Raw genomic sequence first — 14732 nt, 5'->3', positions numbered from 1 at the left:
GCACATAAAGTTTCCAATAGGACCAATTAAAACAAGTTAGAATGTTACAATCCCTGTCCACATCTCCTCATGATAACGGCAATCTACAGAAGACATCCCTCAAAAAGAAATTGTTTGATGTAAGGTTTTTTTAAGACCACCAAAATGCATGTATCATTATAGTAAGTGTAAAGTTCTGTTAATGTTGTCTAAAATAAAATGCATGTCACAGTGGTGGTGACTGGTGCCCATTTTGACTGACAGGGTGTAAGGCTGATAGGCCAACGAAAGATTCAGCCAGAGCCAATGGCAGGCAGAGCCAACTAAGCTTTATCCTACCCTCCTACTTGTTGTGTTCTATAAGAGAAAGACTGTGTCTAAGCAAGCGGAAACTGAAAGAAGGCAGAAAGGTGTGGGCTGACTGAGGGTACACTGAGCTTGGTGGGCCAATGCCCCATTTTTCCTAATGGAACATCCACCACTGGCATGTGGGGATACAGGTATTTGGGCACAGGTCCTAAAATGATGAGAAACTTAAATGTAAAGGTCTGGTATTGCCAACACTTGGGGCCTTAAATAGTACTCTAGGAACCAACCATCCCCCAGCCAAGTGCCCTCCAAATGTTATGGACTCCACCAGGCCCAGCCAGCACAACCAGTGGTTAGGGGTGATACGAGTTGTAGTCCCAAACATCTGGAGATCAAGGAAGTCTGCCAGGTGGAATTAAACAAAAAAAACTTGTAATGTTATGGAGAATGTTTAAATAAGGAAGTAATTAGAGATAAAGATTTTTTGTTGGCATGCATAAATGAACATAATACAAAGGAACCAGGGGAGGGAGGGGAGGGAAATCAAGAGATTTGAGGAATCCCGAAACATGGATTAATATTAAGAGTGAATATAGATGGTTTAATTGTTTTGTGTGTTTTTTATTTTATTTTTCATTTTTAATGTAATGATTGTTTATTGAGAAAATTGATTTTAAAAATTATAAAAAGAAGACTGCCAGGAATCCTTTATGCAGCTGGAAATATTACAAGCGGCAAGGTAAGCTATTTATGGGATTGAGCTGATCAAACCACCAAGAACGTCATAGCAGCAGCATGCAGTGGCAAGTGCAGGATACGTCTTCATTTTCTTTACTGTTTATTTATACCCCTGCTAGCAGTCTCATTCACTGCATTGATCAGGAGATGTAAGAAAGAAACAAACAAAGCGGTTTGGGTGGGGTTTTGAGACCAGTGGTTAAAATCAGTGCCCTTTTGGAAGGTTCAGTCTACCATCTTGAGTCAAAATTGGATCCAACTGCATTCAAACACAGATGAAAAACTGCTCCTAGATTCAGGAACCATCATGCAACATTTGGTTACAATATCTTAAAAGGTATCCAAATGCATAGGAAACCAACAGCTTTACAAAATACATAGTAGATTGAGGTGTTCGCTACACTTCTGAGAATAACAAACTTGCAATTGTACAGCGTCAAGTCCCTCACCCTCTCTGGCATGCTGTCTGGATTCCATGTGGAGCTCTGCAGGATGGTCTTCAGCAAGGAGCCTTTTCTATTCATGAGGGCTCATTTTGCAATTTAGAAACCCGCGCAAGCAGGATTTAAAATCACGCAAGAAGCATCTACAAGTAGGGGAGACTTCCCAAAACCTTTGTTGCAAAGTCATGGAGGGCTGCATATGGAATAAAGATAATATACGGAAGAGGTGCCCTCCCTTATGTGGCACCCACAAAGGACTTTTTCAAACCTCATTTGCATGAAACTGCTTGCAGTTTTATCACCGAGTACTCTCTTCTCATTAAGAGTTGTTCCGCCTGACCTTTGGCTTGGAATCAATTTGAGTCCCTCCCCCTCTTTCATTTTTCATTTCTCCTTCTGTGTTGGAACTCCTATTTGGGGACTTCCCTGGCTTTTTTTCTGCCCCAACTAGGACCAGTCTGGATAGTTAGCCTTGGTGAAGACTTGTCGTTTTTATCCCCAAAAAAGTTTTTGATTGAGTTCCACTGAAATGAGGCTGCATATTAATGTTTTAACGTATTTTAATTTTGTTTTTTACGCTGTATTCTAATCAATTGTTTTTATGTTTGGTGTTAGCCGCCCTGAGTCCGGTCTTGGCTGGGGAGGGCGGGGTATAAATAAAAATTATTATTATTATTATTATTATTATTATTATTATTATTATTATTATTATTATTTAATCTGGTGTAAGTGATGTCCCTTTCACACATTACTCACTCACATGATCAAGAATTGGTGAGGCTTTCCCCTGAGATTACATGGCTTCCCCTGGCCATGTCCAGATGTTCATGCATTAGGTGTGGGCATCTGTTAGGGAAAAGTCAACACACATAAGGTGCCCTGGGACTTCGACCCCTGATGTGTGGTTGTCCATGGGAAGCTGTGAGACCTTACCAGGCCAGCTGTGCTTCCCCACTACTTCTTGACTGCATGAGCTCCCCTTTGTGCAATGAAGGGAGCTTGGAATGCTTATCTGAGCTTCCATGCAATGATCCATCAACCTTTGCTACTTCCTACAGTGTTTGGCTGCTGTATTTTTTTCCTCTGATGAGGTTTATTCTGATTTTTCATGACACTTGAGTAGCTAGGGGAAAGGAAGGAGTGGGGGGGTGGAAAAACTAGAATCCCATGGGAAATTTTCCTAACAAAAACAGATTGTAGTTTTGCTAATTTGAGAATCCCAGGAGTTGCAACACTGTTCTTCCTCATGGATAATAAAACTCCCTGGAGAAACAATTTCTAATCCAAGGTTGTAGCTTCTTTTAATTAACATATGTCTTGTTTAACAAATATTTGTAGCTTCATGACTTTTCCCTTTTGTTTGATCATTGTGCTGGGTAGTTCCTGGGGAGGGGGGGGGGGAGTCCTTTTGTGTCAATAGCTCCAGGGCCAACAATTTTAATAGGCATTCTGCCAGAAATCTTGCATGTCTTTACTTTTGTCACAGTATTGAGTGTGCATTTCCAGACAGAGAGAACACATCACAAAGATCAACAGACATTTTCAGCTACTTATAAAGTAGTTCTATTTTCCAGAAGTATACCAGAAGGACAATGTGCCACCCTGGACATCAAAATAATAATAATAATAATAATAATAATAATAATAATAATAATAATAATAATAATATATTTGACATTATCATGGTTTTATTAATTTATATTCTGCCTTTATTCCATCATTGAACCCAAGGTGGTAGACATAGGGCTCCCAGATGGTCACGCATTCAGACTCTGACTAAAGCCAGACCTGCTTAGCTTCAGCAAGATGGTGGTACCATGTGCCTTTGGACCATATTAAATTTAAATTATTATGATACATCTTATGAGGATTAGGTGTTTGGGAGAAGTGGAACCCGTTGTTCATTATGAACTTATTTAGCCGATAGATACCCCTCAGATTTTATAGTTTTCTGGATATTGCAGTGCAGTTCTTGGCAAACACAAAAAAATTAAAATGCGTATTTCTTGAGGAAATATGGCTCTCAATGGGCAACAACTTGAAAAGTATTAGGATAACAAATGACTTCTGAGTGCAATAAGTCTTTAGCCCAAAGCAGAGGGCCGGGCTGTTTTCTTGTCTATATCAATGGAAAATGGTAACTGGTTCTCCAGCAAAGCTTGTGTTGAGTTGCCGACTAGCTGGCTGGTAAAGACAAGAAGACCTATACTGAGGTTGTAGGGACAAACTGGAGGAAGCTAGAGCAGGTTCCAAATCTGAAGTGGTATGTATTCCTCTTGTTGGGCAGTTAATAACTTTGCACTTTAGGTAGGTGGGAAAGGTTAACTGCAACTCTGAAGAACCACTACTCCAATCAAAACTGGAGCCCTCATGCAATTGCTTTTGGCTTGAAGGTGGTATCAGTTGTTCCTGCTGCATACACACAAACCTTTTTAAAGACATTGCAAAACCTTGGAACAAGAACTAGAAAACAATTGCCTACATAAAGACCAGCAATGGTTTTCCTTCCACTATGCATCTCTGAAAAACTGGTCATGACCTTTATACACCTGTATAATGTGAATAGTGGGAAACTTGCTTTCACCTGTACTTGTAACTTTCTATAAAAAGGCTGGAGAACCTGCAGCCTTCCAGATGTTAATGGACCACAACTGCCATCATCCCCGACTCTAAGTCATAATGACTAGGATTGATGGGAGTCAAAAGTCCAAAAACATCTGAAGGGCCACAAAGTTCCCAATTCCTGATCTATACTAATTCTGTGCTGAATATTTGTTGCTGGTACTAGAGACTATCTTGCCTCAACCAAGCATTTGAAGACCACTTATATTGCATATTAGAAAGCTTTCTTTACTATGAAAAGGGGAGAAAGATTAAGCAGTGGATTCACATTTGCAGTCATTCACCCCAGAGTGGACTTCATTAGGCAACTACCGCATTGAAATCATCAACCAAATGGCAGAAAATGAGATATTATCTAAATCACATACTTCTGAATCACTGCCTAAAAGACCATATATTTTAAATTGCTACATTATATAAATGCAGTTATTTTACCTGGCAAGAGAGAACCCAGTGACTTAGAGGGAAAGGGGGGGGGGATATAATGGATAATGTTGCAGTTAATGGAATGGGTATATTCAGGTGCCATTGAAATGCTAGATGTAACCATTTTATGATATATGGAATTGGGTCTTAGTTTTTCAACTAGATATAGGAGAGGTGAGGGTAAGAGGTAGGTAGGAGGTATAATTGTAAGAAAGATAACTACCCATTATGTTAAATGCACACACACAGGCCGAATAATACCTTCCTATTGTTTGCAACACCAGAAGCTACTGTGGGTGCAAATATCTGGTTCCCTCCTCTCACCTCATGATAAATAGTTTCCAGAGGGGCATTTTCATTGCAAATATGACATAGTGGTAAAGGTTATATAAAGCGTATAGGACTTTGGACCTCCAGATATTGCCGAAGTACAACTCCCATCATCCTTTGCCATTAGGCATGCATGCTCCCTGCATTCTTCTTCTTCCCTCTCTTCCTCTTCATGTTCCTCTCCCTCCTCTACACCTGGCCTTCCTATTCTACACCAATGAATAACTCCACCCATTTATGGAGGGTTGATGGCACACAAAGGTCCAACTAATGTAAGGTTGCCATAATTGGAAGAGCAAAAAAGAGGGGACACACACACACACACACACACACACACACACACATATATATATATATATATATGGCTGGCTCAACTGGGGATCAGGAAGGCTCCCGATCCCCAGTTGAGCCAGCCATATATACAAAAAACAAACAAAACCCACAGACATCTCTTGTAAATTGTAAAAAACAACAACCCAGATGGAGATGTTGGCCATTGAAAAGAGGACATGTCTGGGGAACCCCAGACGTATGGCAACCATAAGCTGATGTAGCTCTTCCAGAGCTTTCCCTGAGTCATTCCCATTCATTGTGTCATCCCCCGTCCCCCCTGCTCTTAATATACTAACAGATTTGTAATGGTGAGCATTCTGTATTTTGCAATCTCACTTCCTCGGTGTCAGAAATTGGCCCACTGTCTTCTCTCACATCTTCCCAACAGGTAATAATTGAGATGGGTGTGCTCAAGTGCTTTGGGGGATGGAAAAGGGGACACCCAAAGCTAAACTGGTTTTATTACTGCTTGTAGTGCATTTATAAAGAGGGAGGGTGCAAAGACAGAAATCAAATGGGGCCATGTCTTCCAGCACTGCTCCTTCTCATCTTCTGTTATAGAGTCTTGAAGCAGAGATGCCTAAGGGGCTTTTTGTACGAGTAACAGCTGGGACTTAATTTGTGCCGGGTCATGTCAGGGTTTAGACCTGTAATCTATTTTCATGGCTCAACTCTGCTCCTGAAGTCAGAATATGAAGGATAACTACATTAAAATGTCCTTATGCTTGTGCAAACCTATCCAGGTTTTTTTTATATATATCTATATTGTGTGTTTCTAAGTTTTAATGAGCTTATTTGTGTTGTATTCATAATTGTTTTATGAGAAATATTTACACGAGTCTAATGTGCCATCAAATCTAATGTGCACCTCAATTTTCAGAACCTTGAAATAAAAAAAAAGTATGTGCTGGGGAATGTAAATGTGCCATCAAATTTAATGCACACCTTAACTTTTGCAACGTAATTTGGCCAGAATAGGTGAGCAGCAGATTTGAGTAAATACGGTATATTTGGGGAGGAGGGGTTAAATGGCCATGTGGATTTCAGCTGTTTTATTTATAATTTTACGCTGTGCACAGCTCGGAGAGTTTCGCAATAGAGTGGTCTACGAACATTTCTAAAAATAATAATAAATTTGCCTCACCACTCAGTTAAATACTTCATATCAGAAAGTAACACTGAACTCTGATGTCTCTTTATCAAAAGCAAAACTCTGCAGGGGTGAGAATTTAAGGTTACAACCCTACACACCCTGGCTGGCTAACCTCCAATATTACCCCAAATTCATTTGCTCGGGCCTCTGACCCTAAACCTCAGAAATATGTTTTGACCCAGAAGTTTAGCTGTTCATTGTTAAGCCAAAGAGAGGGAGGGGGTGTTCTATATGCAGCCTACCTCTTTAAGAGACATGCCTGGTATGCAATAGAAACTTTCTCCTTACTTAACTGTGAACTAGTTGGAACCTCAGCTGCAGTCACACAGCACTTTATTCCATTTTGCCAACATTTACACTGCTATATATTTTTTCTTGGAAAATTATGAAAGAAAAATTCACTGCACAAAAATGTACACTGTTATAGCGCAACATGGGCACCTTTTGAACATCAAATATGTTCAAGGATTCGTTTAAATTTTTAAAGCTAAGTCTAAACTACCCTTACCTAACCTGGCTCTGCAGGAAATTATTTATAACCTGCTACAGAAAGTAACAAAGAGCTTTAAAAGGCTTTTCTTAGCATGCTTTTCAAAAATTTTACAATGCAATTGCAGGGCACACTTGAAAAAGTATGATTTTTATTGAGCTGGGTGTTTAAGCCAGAGCCTTTAAAGACAGCTTTGCTTAATAACAGCAATCATCTGGTTGCATGTATATCTAATTAGGTCTATGACAAGCTTTTATTTTGCTCTTAATCAAATATTGAACTGTGCATATGGCACACAATGGCTGTATGTGGGAGAGAAGTGCATGCAAAAGCAGATGGTCCGTTGGTGGCGGCAGGGGAAGAATCACAAAGTAGCTTCTCAGTCTCTGTGTCTGAACTGTGCAGGCTTTGTTGTTTATGAGACACCATCCCTAAACACTGCATAGGACCTTGATGCCTCAGGTCTTGCTTGTGGGCTTCCCATATTGTCAGGGACTGGACAGAGGAGGAGTGGTGAAGATCACCTCCCTATCCTGACTCTTCCAGGGAGGAGGAAGAGGAAGACAGTATAGATTTACAACAGTGGTTTGGGAGAAGTCTCAGCTCAAAGGCAGATGAGAGAGAAAGTTGGGAAATAATGGGAGAGGAGGGAGAGGAAGCAGAACTGGAGTGGCAGCTGGCTGACATGGTGTCATTAGAAAGCATTTCAGACCCTCCATCTCCCTGAACCCAGTTAGCCTTAAAAGTAGAAGAGCAAGAGACCAGGACTGCTAGACTAGATGGGATATTGGTTATATCCTACAAGCTCTCCTTATATTATTTAGTAATTTGACCATTGTGAGACAACACTGCTTCATTCCATTTGATGAAACTTCACTGTGCTGGAGCTGGGACAATTTTCAGTGGCCAGATCTCCTCATCTGCTATGTTGGCCCCTGAGTTCTCCTTTTGATAATGTCATTTCCAGGTTTTGGAAACCTCCAGGGCCTCTTCCCTCAGTGAGCTGGACTGCAGCAGCTAAGGGTGCTGTTGTTAGTGTGCCCCTTGCTGGAGTGTTGGCCTTTGGTCGATGCCCAACTATATGCTTATCCTTGATGGCAACTTTGCTTTTGGAGTCTGAAATGAAAAGTCAAAAAGTTGGAATTGTAGTGGTTTGATATGCTTTTTTCTAACGTGGGGTCCCAATCATTAAAAGAGTCTCTCTCCCCTCCTCCAAATATCTCTCTTTGTATGCTTATGTGTATGAAGTGGCTCACATATTTAGTTGCACATTTTTTGTCCTTGTTAAAAGGTTTGTACAGAAAGAATCAAGGGAACTAAACTTTTGAACTGCTCCCTTCATGCTATAAAAAACCTAGATCAGTCTCATCCAACCTGGTGCACCCCCCCCCCCAGATGTTTTGAACAACATATCACTTCTATGTTGGCTGGGGCTGATGGGACTTGTAGTCTAAAACATGTGGAGGAGCATCTAAGCTGATGTTGGTAGTAAAAAGACAAAATTGTGCCATGAAAGTTGGCACAGCTTATTTAGAGGCTGGTCTTGGTTAGTTTTTACGGAGATGCAACTGAAGTTCAGAGGTGGAAGTTCATAGGCTCTAATTCCACCAGGATATTCAGAGTTGACATTCCAGTGGAAATTTTTGCACTGTTGGGTTTAGAAGAGCTAAGATGTCATCCCAGGTGAATGGTTTTTGCTCCCTCACCGATAAAAAGAACCAAGGAATTTCTTGCCTGAAATGACTGCCTCAGCATTAGCAGTGGAACTTTTAAAGGTTCAGACAAGATTGTTAATGCAGAACTAATCTCATTTGCTATAAGTCTTTGTTGCCGTAAATCTCTGCTAAGAAGCTTTGTTTTTAATCTCCAGTTTTGCCCCCAGGATTCTGTAAGTTTTAATGACCAAGTACCGCCGTTGATAAAAACAGAGATATCCTTGAGCCGTATGCCAAACTGCAAATGTAGGTAGGCACTAACCCAGATGACTAGGAAACATGTAAGACCAGAAATCCAAGGCAAGGACTGCTTCTCATGTTGCACAAAAGGTAGGCTCCCATGTTAGCCTTGCAAGTCAGACACGTCTCTGTTTTTGCGTCTGTATTGTAATGTTTGAAGGTTTGGCAAACATGCAAGCAACCTACACCCACGTACCTTGGCCTATCATGAAGAAGAAGAAGAAGAAGAAGAAGAAGAAGAAGAAGAAGAAGAAGAGGAGGAGGAGGAGGAGGAGGAGGAGGAGGAGGAGGAGGAGGAGGAGAAGGAGTTTGGATTTGATATCCTGCTTTATCACTACCCGAAGGAGTCTCAAAGCGGCTAACATTATCCTTTCCCTTCCTCCCCCACAACAAACACTCTGTGAGGTGAGTGTGGCTGAGAGACTTCAAAGAAGTGTGACTAGCCCAAGGTCACCCAGCAGCTGCATGTGGAGGAGCGGTGGCGTGAACCTGGTTCACCAGATTTCGAGAATACCACTCTTAACCACGACACCACACTGGCAGCCATGCTTGCATTTCCTACATGTTTCAAATACATTAGTCCCTTTCAAACAATATACAGTGGTACCTCGGGTTACATACGCTTCAGGTTACATACACTTCAGGTTACAGACTCCGCTAACCCAGAAATAGTGCTTCAGGTTAAGAACTTTGCTTCAGGATGAGAACAGAAATCGTGCTCTGGTGGCGCGGCAGCAGCAGGAGGCCCCATTAGCTAAAGTCGTGCTTCAGGTTAAGAACAGTTTCAGGTTAAGTACAGACCTCCGGAACGAATTAAGTACTTAACCCAAGGTACCACTGTATAAAAAGGCCAGTTGACCTATGATGAAAATGTGAGGGTTCAAGTTCAGTAACATGATGTCCATGTATCATGATTGAAGTCTCACATATGTTAGGACTGCAATCCTAATCAATGAGACTTACTTCCAAGTAAGTGTGTACTTGGTGAGGTTTACTTCTGAGCAGTCATGTACAGGAAATAATAATAATAATAATAATAATAATAATAATAATAATAATCCTGTCAACAGATTCAATTGTATACAAACATAGATAAAAACTTGCTTCTTGATCTGCAAGAATGTGGTTAAGATATTTTAAGAGCCTGTGGGATAGCTCAGTCAGTAGAATATTAGACTCTTAATCTCTGGGCCAGGGGTTCAAGCCCCACATTGGGCAAAAACATTCTTGCATTGCAGAGGGCTGGACTAGATGACCCTTGGTTTCCTTCCAACTCCACAGTTATATGATTCTATGAAGAAATGTGGACTGGTTTTAAAAATGAACAAACAAACAGCTTTCCAGTTTCTATAGCTATATTGACACAGATCAGGAACAGGTGATCCAAACTGAGCTGTCAATGTGAAGAAAACAGAAGATGAATACATCACAGTTGGAATTTAGCATGAATAAACTACTGGTATTTGAGAGGGAAGGTGCATACAAACACACCAGAAACTCTCCTGCATTCATTTAAACAGCCTTGTTGTGTTTTTGTTAGATACTAAAATATTCAGACCAGGAAATTCCCTCTGTTCTCCTTTGTCACAAATAACTGCATGCATGTGTTGTGCTATGTTGATCATGGACCAGATGCATGGAACACAACAGCAGATGGAAGGCTTCTATTTCATTTCTGTGCTTTTTAGGCATGAATATTGTATTACAGATAGTTGTTGCTGATTCACTCATAGTGGCAGCTCCTGCCCTGCCACTGAAGGCCATGCTATTAACCGCCAGAGCTTTTCCATTCTGATGCTATCTAGTGGTGTTTTGGCTTGGAACCTATTTTGGATTAAATGACAGCCTAGGGCATTTCAACAAACAAGATGATGTTAATTTAGCATGAGGCTAATGAAAAGTACATGAGATTAGTCTCTGTTTTTTAAGCATATATAGACATGTGGACTGGTTTGAAAAATGAACAAACAAGTAGATTATGCTATTTGCCATACTTCTTGGAAGCAATTTGATAATAAATCCTTTCTCCCATTTTCAGTGCTGCTGTTACATAAACCTGTATCCTGAATGGTGTAGTGATGGTTGGATCCAGACTTTGCTCCTGCTCTCAGGGTTGCGGGCTTCCAAAATAATGTGGGAGATAGCACCGGGGTCTACAAAGCATGGGGGGGGATTGAAAAACATTCCCTCCCCCAATCTGCTGGATCCAAAGCTTTGTATGGTGGAAAGAGCCTTTCTGCCCAGGGAAGGTGGAAGCTGGCTTCAATCTACCACCAATATTCCCCTTTCCTTTTATTTGTATGAGTGTGATGCCAACCTCATACTGCCCAATAAATCTGAATATTCCATAAGACATTAACTTTACCAGAACCACATTTTGACCAACAACATTTTCCATTCCCCATTTGATCATCCATGTAGCTTTTAATTGCTGGATGAGTCAAAAGATTACACCTTGATCAAGTCCATGACAACGGAGGTGGCACCAAATGCACTAGTCACTGGTTCACGCAACCTGCCTTCAACAAAGACTGGATTTCTGCATTGGCAGGGCTTTAGACTAGATGGCTTTTGAGATACCTACAGACTCTGAGGGTCTTTGATTCTATTTCCAAAATTAGCTGTTGTGATATCTGCGTCTCCTTTATGTTTACACTGCAGGACATACTACAGAGCAAAAACCTTATCTTTAAAAATATTATTTCTAAAATCACATATTGACTTCAAATGTATGAATATATTTTTTTAATATTTTAGTTAGAAATGTATTCAAGTTATATAAATAATGATAAACTTTACAAATGCTTTACAAAACAGCCATATAGTTGGAGGTAGAATTGAACTGGAAAAGTGTTTCAGAAAAGACAGCAAGCAAAATAACTCAGGTTATGGCGTTAGAACATAATAAGGTTCCTTATGCATCCTACTAAAGGCTTACCCTAGTGCAGCATCCAGTGGCCAGCCAGATGCCTCTGGGTATATCACAAGCAGGCCATGAATACAATAGTCCTCTCTTATGGTTGTCCCCCATTAACTGGTTTACAAAGGTTGAACGCAGCTGCCATGACAAGTGGCCAGTGGCAGATCCTTTTTAAGTGACCTAAGTAGTCATGACCTAAGTGACCTAGTAGCTATCACCACATTCTGTGCTGGTGAATTCTATAGTTTAGTTAAACTATAGGATGAATAGTATGTATGTGTGCTAAAGGCGTATGTATGGACATCAGGTATCTTGCTGGTTTTCAAGGGGATGACTCTATACACTTTAGACAAGAATAAGAGTACATCGTTAAAGTGTATAGAGTCATCCCCTTGAAAACCTGCAAGATACCTGATGCCCATACATGCATCTTTAGCACACATGCATCCTGCTCATCCTTTAATTTGTGGGAAGCAGTCAGTTTATTATTGCCTCGTATAGTTTTATTATTGTCTCATATAGTTTTAAAACTGCAAACTAAATTTAGACAGGGGGGGGGGCGTGTTCTGCTATGCAGAAACTACCAATTGAGAAGCTATGAGAACTTTTATTGCAATGATACTCAGGATCACATACAACAGGGCCAGCTTCCCAGGCTTTCCAGAAAAATTTATGAGCACAAAGATCATTCTTGTAGCACTATTTGCATCTAGCTGGAACATGCTGCCTTCATGGTACACTATGTGAGGATAAGGAAGAAGTGGTAAAACAGTTGCTGTGCTCAGTTCGTGCCTAGGGAGTAAAACAAGCAGTAGTCCTGTTTTGCAACAGCTTATGCAAGGGTTTATACAATGTGGCAATAGGCAAGTTCAATAGCAGTGTTGATTTTTCCACCCGTGGAAGTGCAAGCAGAGAAACTGATCTCAATTCTGGGCCACTTTTTGCGCACATATCACTTGATGCAGCACAATGTGTAAAGTGGTGAAACGGCGATACAGAAATCCCCTTTGGATCCAACCCTTTGAGTCTCAGAGAGCCGTATCCTTTGAACTACTTGGTAGCTGCACAGAACACCCAAGATCGTAACCCTATCTGTTGCTAAATTACATGGAAATGGAACTTTGATATAAAAGTTAGGAGTTCAATAGAAAATAGCCCAGGGTCCCATATTCCTGAATGAAAATCAAACTCAAGTTCATGAGCCCTCCAGTGTGACATTATTCCCCTCTTTTTTTCCAAGCGATTTCAAAGCCGGATTGTAAACTGAACAAAAGAGCCCATTCTTTATTGAAGTAATCAGATGTCATCTCTGCATTACAGTGAATTACAATAATAGGGGCTTTATCATAAGCACCTCTGGTAGGGGATTTTAAATTTATAGTGCATCAGTATATCATGTTTCTCAAACTGAAGCATTACATTAGTTAGCTGATCATTAATAGGGCATAAAATGAATAAAAATTGGATCCAACTCAAAGGGATTACTTTTGTTTATTCACTAAAAGGTGTTTTATGATAACATCTTAACTCAGTAAGTTTTCAGACTCTGAGACAAACCTATATACCTTCAAGCAACTTTTCGTCGACCCCCCCCCTTTCATCTGATGTTAAATCTTCTTTATTTCTGTGCATTTGTGCTTTGTAATCATAAATTATTATAGGGCCCAAGTACAAGATAATGTATAGTCTGTTATAAAGATCAGGAAAACTCCTTTAAGCACATCCAGAACCCCCTAGCTGCAAAACACTTACATAGATACAGACATAATTTTATTTGTAAGCTGACTTCCCACAGCTCAAACCATGCTCAGGGCGGCTTACAACATGAATAAAATACATAACTACAACCTAACAAAAGTAGTCATGAACAATAAATAAAACATCAAAAATACACAACCGAACTGAACAATTTCCACATAAATCACAATAAGATCTTTAATAAAGATAGGAAAAACCAACAGCAACAACCCCTCCCCCAACAAAACACTCCAACCCAACAGCCTGTTCAGCAGCCCCTGCTTTTTTAGCCTGAGTCAGTCCGGGCCCTCCCCTCCCAGGTCAGGTGGGGGAAAGCCTGCAAAGCAGGGAGCAGGTCTTCCAGGACTCACAGTCAAAATAGCCTTAAGCATTTATTATTAATCATGTGTTCTAGTCTCAGTAATATCAGAAATACATTCTTCATGGCACATGAGGATGAGTTTAAAGGTGTGGTTAAAGATGACAGAATCATTAACAAAATCAAGGCTTTATTTCAAATGCTGTTTGTTATAAACATGTGGGGCACTGTCCCTGCTGAACGAGCACACCAATCCATGAGTGTTTTACCGTTCAACATGAAATAATATGTGGGTTATCTATTCAGTATTTACAGCTCACTAAATAGCCAGGATGACAGTATATTTTCTTCATTCTAAAAAAGCATATAATGTCTACTCAGGTGTAAGTCCTACTGAATCCAGTGGAGCTTACTTCCAGGTTGTAGCATGTTTTAGTAAATCATCTTTTGATTGGTAAGATACAGAATTTCATATTATCTACTCCATTTGGTTAATATTAACTAATTTAATCGAACATTTCATTTTGAACAAATAACTAACTCATGCCAATACCAATATTAATATTTATTATTTGTTAAGCTTTTTGTGCATCACACACAAAAATACATGGTACTATTGTGATTCCAAAGCACACACAAGGTTTCATCACAGAAATGCCTGTGAACATGCTTCTGTTCCTTTACATACTTTATTGGCATAATTTAAAAACCTTCAATTAGATGTAAACTTCCTTCAATCATTGCCTGAATCTCTGGCCCTATATCTTCAAGTCACTCAGATTTTTCAGATACTAAACTTGTCTCTGGTACTTAATCTGTCCATCAAGTTTCAGCTTGAAAGTTTCTGCATATAAATTGGGAATTTTTTATAATGGAAAGTGAAGAAACACACCTTAGCTATAGCTTGGGCATGCCCAATATAACTGCTACTTTATGACTAAGGTTTTATAGCGCAAGTGTATTTCTGTGGTAGCAGTT

Source organism: Podarcis filfolensis (genome assembly GCF_964270895.1).
Source record: "Podarcis filfolensis genome assembly, chromosome: 10".
Taxonomy (NCBI): Eukaryota; Metazoa; Chordata; class Lepidosauria; order Squamata; family Lacertidae; genus Podarcis; species Podarcis filfolensis.
The sequence above is the reverse complement of the archived record's forward strand: the minus strand, read 5'-3'. Positions refer to the sequence as shown.